This window comes from Pseudorca crassidens, chromosome 11, assembly GCF_039906515.1.
Source record: "Pseudorca crassidens isolate mPseCra1 chromosome 11, mPseCra1.hap1, whole genome shotgun sequence".
Classification (NCBI taxonomy): domain Eukaryota; kingdom Metazoa; phylum Chordata; class Mammalia; order Artiodactyla; family Delphinidae; genus Pseudorca; species Pseudorca crassidens.
In genome coordinates this window covers 8,279,637-8,291,645 of record NC_090306.1, presented here as the reverse complement: position 1 = coordinate 8,291,645, position 12,009 = coordinate 8,279,637, and the positions used below count along the sequence as shown (strand labels likewise).

Below are 12,009 nucleotides of genomic sequence, written 5' to 3'. Positions count from 1 at the left end.
AAAATTATTTATTATTCAATATTTTTAAATACTCAAATTTTCACCTTTAAATAGATTTTAACATATGTTCTTTAATTTTCAATAAAATTGAGAGCAGTGCAAACCTGCCAAAACCCTACCTACAAGTAACCACCAAAGACATAGCACGTTACAAATCTATTATTTTGCTTTACACATCAGTAATATTTGTTGGGCTTCCCCGGTGGCACAGTGGTTGAGAATCTGCCTGCCAATACAGGGAACACGGGTTCGAGCCCTGGTCTGGGAAGACCCCACATGCCGCAGAGCATCTGGGCCCATGAGCTATAATTACTGAGCCTGTGCGTCTGGAGCCTGTGCTCCACAACAACAGAGGCTGCGATAGTGAGAGGCCTGCGCACCGCGATGAGGAGTGGCCCCTCCTTGCCACAACTAGAGAAAGCCCACGCACAGAAACAAAGACCCAACACAGCCATAAATAAATAAATAAATAAAAATTTAAAATAATATTTGTTATATTAAACAATGGTATACTAGGGTGTAAATGTCTCATAACTTTAACAACTCCCTTAATTGTGAACCGTTCTCTTGACAACTTTTTGTTCTTTTGTTTTTCCAATTTAGCTTTTAGTAAATAAAACCAAAAACAGGTGCTACACAACTTTGAATATTTAAAAAATATTTTGTAAGATAAATTACTTAAAATAGAATTGCTGGTAAAAAGCCTGTATATTTTATGTTTTAATAACTATCGACAATTTTATACTCACAGTCATTTGCCAATTCAGAAAAGTATCAGTTATTTAGTGTTCTCACAGGTGAAAGTTGTTCTATTCTTTTCATTTGCTTTCTTTCTTTATTAATGAGATTGAATAAATTTAAAAAATTTTATACATTACCTTTTAATTTCTTTTGTTTATTTTTGGTGATTCATTGGCCTTGTCTCTTTAATTTAGATGGTCTGTGTGACTGCCTCTGTGTGTGAGTATGTGCCTGTAGGTAAATATAATCTAGTTAAGTAGAAAAAAGACGTTAGGCTGGCAGATTGAGAGATACATGGTTATTGTACAAATGTAGACTCTACCCAGTTCTTGAAAGAGTTGGGGTTTTCCTCTATTAGTAAAGAATCTACTGAGTAATGGGTTATTTCAGTGATACAATAAACTTTATGCCAACCTGATTTGAAATAAAAACTTTAATATTAAATTTAAATAATCAACACTTTGTTAATGTAGTTGTGTTTTAGCCATAGTCTACACATTGTCAACATGATTCATTATACAGAGAATGTTGAGAGGGAAAAACATATCTACTCCTTAATCTGCTCCTTTCAAAACCTGAATCAAAGAGGAAATGATATGTATAATCTCATTAAAGGGGAATAAAATTATTCTTCTGAAGAAGGACTGCAAAGTTGGGAGAGAGATTTAGTCTCTCATTTCCTCCCTTTTTTACCCTTTTAATGTTATACCTAAATGTTTACTTGTACATCAGAATGAAGGCAATTTTCACTGTCTGAGCTGATACAGTCACCATGTAACTCTTTTCCTCACATTTCTCTATTGCATAGATATTAAAGAGAGACACAGAAAGATATCAAGATTGAGCTGAAACAATCTAAGTCTTTCCAAAAAATAATGTTTAAGAGTAAGCAAAACAAGGGTATTGTAAACAAGCAAGAGGTAACCTACACAGAACCAAAATTTTCCAAATCTCAACAGAAGCAAAAAATACCCAAGACAAACCAGAGAAGTGTCAAATCAAGTGAACAGCAAGTAAACTACACGGAACTGAAGTTTCCAAGGCCCTCTCACCTTCAGCACAGAAAACGGTTGTTTAGGAAAAAAAGAAAAGGTACAATATTATATATATTTTGTTATTTGCTAGATCTTGATTCTTGGGTTTAGAAGATTACTTCTCTCAAAACCACTATAAAATTGCCTCATTACACTAATTATCTATCTTCAACACTCTCCTTAATTATTTTAGGATATTACCATGGAATTGTTTGTCTCTTAAATAGTCCTTCACTATGTTCATTTCCTCTAAAATAGCATTGATCCAAATTCCTACAGAATTGCATTACTTGTAAGAACTACTGTGAAAATTCTATTCCTTTTTTTGTGTTATTTTAAAATTATTTTAAAATAATTCTTGATATTAGTCTTCAATTCAGTTCAATATAACTCAGTCCCACAACTATGTCTGAATTTGTTCTGTGGGCCTGCTCTGGACTTAGGGTACCTACAAAGATGAAGAAGCAATAACCACTTAGCTTCAAAGAACTAACAGAATTTGTTAGGGGAAAGACAGATTATGGAGAAAAAAAGTATTTTGGCGGTAGAGCTTATATGACTTCATGATTAACTGAAAGTTGGAGGTAAGGTGAGAAATGAGTAGAATAAGATAACAAGGTTTCTAGCTTAAGTGACTAATCATCTTACTCACCATTAAGAAAAATAATGTTTAATCCAGTAAAAGTCAGATCATATATGGCATTGAATTGTCTCTTGATCACTTCAGAGGACAACGTCCATAATGAAATTAGATTTAAAAGGCTGGATCTTCCAGAAGAGGATGGAAATGGGTGGGAAAGACTCAGTAGGTAAGCTTGCAAATAGAGATGATGGGGGTGAAAAGTCTATCATAGAGAAAAGCAACATATAAGGCTTGAGTAGAGGAAGACTCAAGAAAGGTACATACGAAATGTATGTCCATTTCTGATAAGAAAGAACTGAAGTCAACAAGAAGCTAATAGGGAGGAAATTTGGGTATCAAAGAACTAGGGTTCTCAATGTGGCTGAGAAATAGTTTTATTCAGGATGAACTCATTCAAGAATTAGAAAATGAATGGTTGCCCTCTAAGGGTGAAACACAATGGTCTTAAATTTTACATTTGATGACTTCTGGGAAACGATGGAACTTCATCATTGTTTCTGTTTTCTTTAGTGTTACACCACCGACCTACAGCATGGCAACTGGTGACTGGGAGTCTAGGGATCTTGTGTGTGGTCTGGATGACAACAGTGGGTGCCTCGCTTGCAAACTGTAAGTAATTAAGAAAATAATCTGTTTTTATTAAAATCAGTAACATAATACATTTCAATGATTTGCTTTCAAGACTGATTTTTACGTTGTCTTAATTATTTTGTCCTATACAGAACTAACTACTACCATAATTTTTACCACAGTATTTTCTAGCAGAGAAGAACAAAACTGAAAAAGATCACCTGTTCCCACACTATCTTCTAAAAATGGTGGTGAGTATTCTTTCTGTTCAATCCACTTCTAATATTGATCATTGGAACTAAAGGGTTTGCCTTCCTGACAGCCACAAAACTTCGTGAATCATGATAGAAAAATGCTGTTTTATGGTATGGTCAATGTTTTATCAAGGAAATATTAATATTTATAATATTATATATATATAATATATATTATATATTATATAATATATATTATATTATATATATTATATATTATATAATATAATATTAATAATAATAATATTGGGCAAAATAAGAAAGAAGACATAAGAGAATGTGAAAAAACCCAACGTATTATGTATAAAAGATAATTATTGTTTGCAATTTGATTATTATTAGGAGAAAAATGGGATTTAAATTATATTAAGGTGGGGGGCGAGAGAAATGTGTGAAGGGGGTCAAAAAGGCAAAAAGAAAACAAATGAAAAGCAAGGGAGTTGTGTCTCATTAACACTTTTTTCTTTCTAGCTTTCTCTGATGGATATTATTCCTCTAACATTTATGACATTACAAGCGTATAAATTTTACATTAATTTTTTTATACATCCAGATACAATAGCCATAATATAGAAAGCTGTTTTCGTTTTCAATTCTCTTTTTTTTCACTTATTGCGGGTTTATTCAAATCCTTATCAGTAAATTAAGCACTTAAAAAACAGCAGGGATGGGGCACAGTGCGGGGGGAAGATGGGGAGAGGGAAAGAGAGAACTTTCCTAATTGAGTCTGTTTTTTCAGGAAGTCGGGATGGTTCCCCTCTGTCGTCTTTTCAGAGAAATATTTGCTTTTTCATGAACAGTGTAAGATTCTCAGCACAGATGCATTTGCCAAGAAAAATATCTCTTCCACACACAAAACCCAAAAGTGTAGGGTTCCTTCATCATTGAGACTAAAGGCATTCCTCATGAGTATTCCTGATGAATATTCTCTAAAAGCAAATTAAAAAAAAAAAAGAAAATGGAAGGAAATTAAAATAATAGAGTAAAAATATGGAAAGAACTAATTGAAAGTCTTATTAAAAATAAATTCTTTGAATAAAAAAGGGAAAATCTCAATAGATGCAATAAACAGGAGACTAGACCCAGCAGCTGTTAAGTTTTTATTTAAATTAGTGATTGCTTTTCAAAACTTCTTGATGTCTCCCAGAAAAAAAATATTAATGCCAAATATTAGCTGTTCATATTGCTTGTTTTTGTTTTCCTTCAATTCACCTAATCTGAAAATAAAAAGCAATTAAATAGTAAATAATTAAGGAAATGCAAATTATGACCCCAGTGAGTTACCACTACACAACCATCCAAAATGGTTACAATTTGAAAGGACTGACAGTAACAAGGACATGGAGTTAACTGTACTGGTGCAAATCCCCAACAATTTCACTCTTAAACATTTAAAAAAGAGACATGAAGAGATATGTCCACATAAGACATGTGCAAAAATGTTGATAGACAATTTATTTATAAAAACTAAAAATTATAAGCAATCCAAAAGTAAATCACCAGATGAATGGATTACAAATTGTGGGTTAGTCATATGATGGACAAGTCAGCAATGAAAAAGAATGAAATCCCTATACACACAACCTGAATAAAACTCAAAAACATTATGTTGAGTGACATAAGATGCAAACGAGTTGATATTGAAGGATTGTGTGTATACGAATTGCATACAAAAGTGAAAAATAATTTACAGTGATGTAAATCAGATCTGTGGTTGCTTGGGTAAAGCAGGTGTGGGGCATTAGTTGGGAATTGACATGAGTTAACTTTTGAGGTGATGGAAATATTCTAAATTTTAAATGGGGAGGAAGTTACAAAGGTATATTCATTCATCAAAACTCATCAAAGTGTGTACTTCAAAACAATGTAATTTATTGTGTGTAAATTGTAACTCAACCAAGTGGATTTAAAAATAGCACAGGAAGACATAATTAAAAGCAGTGAAGCTAACTCTTCTTCCTCTCTTTAGTCCTATTCCTCAGAGGTAAATTCTCCCATAGCTTTGTTTTCTACTAATGTTTTCCTAGTCTTTCCATAGTCCTCGTTCTTTTTTATTTTTACTTCTTATTCCTTTACTACTACTTTAGTTGAATTTCTAGCTTTAAAAGTCAAGAGATGCAACTCAAGCTCTACTTCTCTCGTAGGAAGGAAGAGGTTCAGGGTTACAGTCGACAGGTGGCAGGGAACCAGCGTTGCTGCTCTAATTTCTACCTAAGGGATGGTGCTTAACAGCTCAGGCATCTAAGTTTATGTATTAGTGAAGTTCAACTTCCCTTTTTCTTCTCATTAGATCCAGATGTCTAGATGGATACAATTTTTTTAATTTAAATTTTAGTTTTACATCTAGGTTTCTGATAAAACAGCGGAAATCATCAAGGGCCAAAAATGGAGAGAAAGCTTGAAACGAGAGAAGCATTCTGACTCTGAAGTTACCACTCTCTGGGGTTATTTCCAATGTTAATAACTGTACAGTCTGGATTGAACCGCTACAACAGAGATAGAGAATGAGGCTTTCACTTAGCTTGAGCAAAAGAGTTAAAAATTAGTTTCTCATGTAAAGCTTGAGGATATTAAAACAGTTTTTTCTATATTAGCTCAAGTTCTAGTTGACTATACAGACCTTTCTGTAATTTCTTAGGCAGACTCACTTAGAATTTAAGGTTATATTCCCTGTGTGATCCTGGGTTGGTAGGACCCCAAATCATCACAGAGAAAGTACATGCAGATCATCCATCTAAGAAAAGGACACTAGCTCAGGTCCAGATGATTGTCATATATAAAAACTAATTTAAAATACCAAATTGCATAGGGAAAAAGTCATAACAGTACTTAGCTGAGATAACAAAGAAATTAGATGCTAATACATCCAGGTAATTGAAGTATCAGATACAGAATGAAAATTAGATGTCTTTCAAATATGTAAAGCCTTGAAAAGTGGAATTAAAGACACAAAAACTGATATGGAAAGTACAAAAGGACCAAACACAAACTTAGTCTTTTCCTGGATGTTTTAAGAAACAGAGCCTGAGGCAAGGAATAAAGTAATAAAGTTTTATTTGGGAGAGAAAAAATCAGGTCATTGAGGGTGTGTAAACAGTGGGAAAATAAAAACTGAAGTAAAAAAATAATATGTTATGATTCTGGTTATTATTTCATAATGAGCAGCAAAATATCACAGCAAATTGCTCAGAAGTATGTTTCTGTTCTGCATACTAAATTGCTTTTGAATGATTGCAAAAGGAACCCATGCAGTTGAATAATTAATGGGAGAAAGAAAGAAAAAAAAATAACAATATGTAGGCTGAGGGTGGAAGCAAGATATGAATGAGAGAAAATCTTAAAGAAGAAATTTAAAGTATAATTAATATATGAAAAGATGCTCACTTTCACGGGCAATTAGAAAAAATTGTAATTAAATAATGGTACATTATTTCAAATTTCAAAGATTAGTATAGATTTTTTAAAATATGAAAATTTTTAAAAGTTAGAAAAATGAGCAGATTAAAGGAAGACTCATACACTGTTGGTGAAATTGTGATGAGCAAAAGCAAACATATGCCTTCTCTGTTATACTCTTTACTATTTACCTCAAAGAGAATTTTTTGAGCTATAATTGACATGCAACATTATATTAGTTTAAGGGGTACAATATAATGATTTGACACTTGTATATATTCTGAAATGATCATCAAAATAAGTCTAGTTAAAATCCATCACCATATATTGTTATAATTTTTTTTCTTTTGATGAGGACTGTTTTTTTTAATAAGAGGACTACTTTATTTTTAAATTTTATTTATTTATTTTTGGCTGTGTTGGATTTTCGTTGCTGCGTGTGGGCTTTCTCTAGGTGCAGCGAGCGGGGGCTACTGTTTGCTGTGGTGCGTGGGCTTCTCAATGTGGTGGCTTTTCTTGTTGCAGAGCATGGGCTCTAGGCATTCGGGCTTCAGTAGTTGTGGCGCACGGGCTCTAGAGCACAGGTTCAGTAGTTGCGGCGCACAGGCTTAGTTGCTCCGAGGCATGTGGGATCTTCCCGAGGCATGTGGGATCTTCCCGGGCCAGGGCTGGAACCCGTGTCCCCTGCTTTGGCAGGCGGATTCTTAACCACTGCGCCACCAGGGAAGTCCTGATGAGGACTTTTAAGATCTACTCTCTTATCAACTTTCAAATATACAACATGGTATTATTACCTATAGTCACCACACTTTACCTCCCCAGAATTTATTTATTTTACAACTGGAAGTTTGTACATTTTGACCATTTTCACCTACTTCCCTCACCACCACACCTCACCTCTGGCAACCACAAATCTGTCTGTTTCTATGACTTTTTTTTTACATTCCATATAAGTAAAATCATAGTGTATTTGTCTGACTTAGTACAATGCCCTCAAGGTCCACCCATTTTGTTGCAAATGGAAGATTTCCTTCTTTTTATGGCTGAGAGTTGGGAGCCTCTGTGCTTCCTGTTCCTGTATATCTGTTTCCTTCTTTAGGTTTGGGAAGTTTTCAGCCATAATTTCTTCAAATACACTTTTCCTCCCCTTTTTTCTCTCTTCTCCTTCTGGAACCCCTATTATGTGTACGTTGGCATGCTTTATATTATCCCATAGATCTCATACGTTGCTTTTGTTTTTCTTTCCTTGTCTTTCTGTCTGCTGTTTTGATTGGGTGATTTCCATTTTTCTATCTTCTAGATCACTTATTCATTCTTCTGTGTCATTTAGTTGGCTATTCATTGCTTTGAGATTGCTTTTTTTTTTTTTTTTTGCGGTACGCAGGCCTCTCCCTGTTGTGGCCTCTCCCGTTGCGGAGCACAGGCTCCGGACGCGCAGGCTCAGTGGCCATGGCTCACGGGCCCAGCCGCTCCGCAGCATGTGGGATCTTCCCGGACCCGGGCATGAACCCATGTCCCGTGCATCGGCAGGCAGACTCTCAACCACTGCGCCACCAGGGAAGCCCCGAGATTGCTTTTTATCCAGTAATTGAGTTATCTATTTTTGATTGGCTCTTCTTTGTAGTTTCTAGTTCCTTGTTACAGTGATCTGCATTTCTGTTGACAATCTTTCTTAATTCAGTTAGCGTTTTTATTACCACCTTCTTGAACTTGGGGTCTGGTAGGCTGGTGAGCTCTGTTTTATTTTGTTCTTTCAGGGGATTTCTCTTGCTCTTTTGGTTGGGAGTAGTTCCTCTGCCCTTAGATTTCACTTAAATTTCTATGACTCTATGAATTTAGGGGAAACAGTTGTCTATTGTGGTCTTGAAGGCGTGTTTTTATGTGGGAGCATTCCCGTGGAGGCTGTGTGTATTCAGTGTCTTTGGTGTGAGAGCTGCCAGCCACTCCTTTCCTCAGGGTGTGCTAGCCACGATCACCTTGATAGAGACTGTCATTGGCATTGGAGGATCAAATGCTCGTGCAGGGTGTGAGGAGGGACTTCCTCTCTGTTCAGTGGCCATCATTGCCCTGCCAGGTGCTGGATCTGCTCCCCAGCTGTGGTGTGGAGTGAGCAGGGCTGTGGTGTTTGCCCCTTCGGATTGAGAAGTGTGGTGATGAGGCAGCCACCAGTGCAAGGCTCTCTCCACCTGACTGTTGGCAAACCAACATGTGCACACTCCTTATGAGTAGCATCTAGGCTTCTCCAACCCTTCTGTCTGTCCCAGCAGTTTTCCCAGCAGGCAAGAGGGCTTGTCTCCTTTGTGCAGGACCCAGGACTAGGATGCCTAGATTGTGGCTCACCCTGCTCGCTCCTCAGGTTGAGAGTCCTTTTTTTTGTTTTTGTTTTTTCAGATCCCACCCAGGGGTGCAGGTCCCGAGCCAATATCTTTTTTTCCCATCCTACCCAGTTATAGGTTTCTTGCAACTTTGGTTGTGTAGTTCTGCTAGTTTCCAGTTAGCTTTCCATGAGAACTGTTCCACATGTAGATGTATTTTTGATGTGTTTGTGGGGGGAGATGAGTTCCACATTCTCCTACTCCACTGCCTTGATCCCCTTCCCTAACTGTATGTTTTTGATGATTATAAAAAAGATTATTAAAATATGCAAATTGCATGTTTATTAAACAGTTGAAGTATAAGTTTTTATGAAATTAGTTACTGAATTTTATTCCATATATTTAAAATAATTAATAATAAAAATTTCTGACAAAAGTGCAATAGTTCATTAATTGCTTTTTGTGTTCATATGATTATATATTTTTTAGCCTTTTCAATATGCATATATAATTTTTATTTATTTATTTATTTGCGGTACGCGGGCCTCTCACTGTTGTGGCCTCTCCCGTTGCAGAGCACAGGCTCCGGACGCGCAGGCTCAGCGGCCATGGCTCACGGGCCCAGCCGCTCTGCGGCTTGTGGGATCTTCCCGGACCAGGGCACGAACCCGTGTCCCCTGCATCGGCAGGCGGACCCTCAACAACTGCGCCACCAGGGAAGCCCTGCATATATAATTTTAATCACATCAAACAATTGTATAATATTATTTGGAATGCATTTTCCTTGTGGGTAAAATTTTATACAAATTTTTAGTAGAAAAATTCAAAACATGAGCTAAATATTAATTATTGTTAACTATGGTTTGTGTAAAACTTGCCCAGAAATGTTACAAAAAATGCTTGTTTTGCTTTCTATCTAATATCCATCTGTAAAACAAACACAAAGATATAGTAATTGTGTTAGTAGTAGTTATTCATAGTACAGAGTACACATTAAATATGTTTACATTTTCTAGAATGTTCCTGTGATCTTTGTTCAACCCACTGGATTGGATTTGGAAATAGCTCTTATCTTCTTTCCAATAAATCCAAAACCCGGGCGGAGAGCCATGCTGCCTGTGCAGAGCTGAATTCTCACCTTCTAAAGATCGGTATCAAGGAAGAGCTGGTAGGGCAGACACTTCTGTTTTTTTTGTTATACTATAACTATATCTGGTTTCAAAGCATTAGTGATTGACACCATAATTTGGGAAAACTGAAGGTTCTCAAAAGTGTATGATATTTTCTTACTTTGACTCAATTTTCTTAGGGAGAAACTCCACTTTTTGAACATTTAATGCTAGAAGAAAACCACATTAACAAATGAGATACCTTGAGAAAAAATCTTATTAATACTAAGTGGATGTGGTGCAAGCCCTTGGGAGAACTTTAACCAATAACAGTTGAGCCAGAAAGGAGTGGATTATGATATGCACACATTTCTGGTTTATGATTTCTTTTCTCAATTGGAAATTTTATCCATGCTTGAAATGAAAGACTGGATAGGTCTCAAAATCAATGAAACCAATAAATCCTGGTTAAGGGAAGATGGCGTCACAGTAACTGAAAGCCTGAAAGTATAGTGTTTTGATAACTGAACTTTTCTGAGAGTATATGACAATTCGTGTGTATGTGCATGTATGTGTGTGTGCGTTACGTGTGTAGGGCACAGAAAGAGCAACCAAGAAAAAGGAAATCATTACGGTTTTTGAGGATCAGTCTGTGGGATTTAATTGGGGGAAAATTTCCAGTTTTTTCTAAATATCACCTTTAGGGCCTTTACTTTTTTAACTTTACTGGACTCTTAGGAGAAATTTATGCATCGTTTTAGGCAAGCTGATAAATCCATAAACTTCTATCATATTGGCTTATAATTCTACTTAAATAAACAGGATAGGATTAGATACTGTTCGGTATTTTGTGTTAAGCTTAATATTTTGTAATTAAAGACTGTCAATCTTCAGGGTTTAATTCTTGTTTTGATTAGTTCTTTTATTGTTTCTCATTTTGTTTGTTCTTTCTAATTTTAAGCTTGAGATAAAATTAGCATTTGCGGATATCACACCTTGCTTTACAATTTTTTTCACAGATTCTTGGAAATGGAGAACGATGGTTGTCCATATATCGAAGGAAATTATGTTTATGCTTGTAACTGTTCATCTGGGAAAACTTACGTCTGTGAGTTTAATATATAGCAGCTGTTTTCCTAATACATGTTGTGATTGAATCCTAATTAATTAAAGAAGTACAAAATATTCTGTTGCCTTTATAAAATTTTACAAATTATTGTTAAAGTTTTTTTTTTTTACTGCACTCACAATACTTTAGTTAAATTTTCAACTTTTAAATGTATTCGAAGTGAGGAAAATTCACCACCCACAAATTCTTTGGGAGTGAGTGTTCTCCCTATGAGAGCTCATATTAATATTAATTTATTAAATAAAGTTAGCAAACTGTTTGTTTTAACATCTTTATTGGAGTATAATTGCTTTACAATGGTGTGTTAGTTTCTGCTTTATAACAAAGTGAATCAGCTGTACATATACATATATCCCCATATCTCTTCCCTCTTGTGTCTCCCTCCCTCCCACCCTCCCTATCCCACCCCTCTAGGTGGTCACAAAGCACCGAGCTGATCTCCCTGTGCTATGCGGCTGCTTCCCACTAGCTATCTATTTTACATTTGGTAGTGTATATATGTCAGTGCTACTCTCTCACTTCGTCCCAGCTTACCCTCCCCCCTCCCCGTGTCCTCAAGTCCATTCTGTAGTAGGTCTGCGTCTTTATTCCCATCCTACCCCTAGGTTTTTCATGACCTTTTTTTAAAATTTTTAGATTCCATATATATGTGTTAGCATACAGTATTTGTTTTTCTCTTTCTGACTTACTTCACTCTGTATGACAGACTCTAGGTCCATCCACCTTACTACAAATAACTCAATTTCGTTTCTTTTTATGGCTGAGTAATATTCCATTGTATATACGTGCCATATCTTCTTTATGCATTCATCTGTTGA

The 12,009-nt window shown here is 35.7% G+C and overlaps 1 long non-coding RNA gene across 1 annotated transcript; it reads left to right on the top strand.

Annotated features, from left to right (window-relative positions):
* The first annotated feature begins 1,571 nt into the window (after positions 1–1,571).
* LOC137201622 (uncharacterized) lies at positions 1,572–11,247 on the top strand. The gene is made up of 5 exons (XR_010932263.1): positions 1,572–1,833; positions 2,929–3,027; positions 3,171–3,239; positions 9,970–10,121; positions 11,082–11,247. It is a non-coding gene; the product is annotated as an uncharacterized lncRNA (long non-coding RNA).
* Positions 11,248–12,009: the final 762 nt, after the last annotated feature.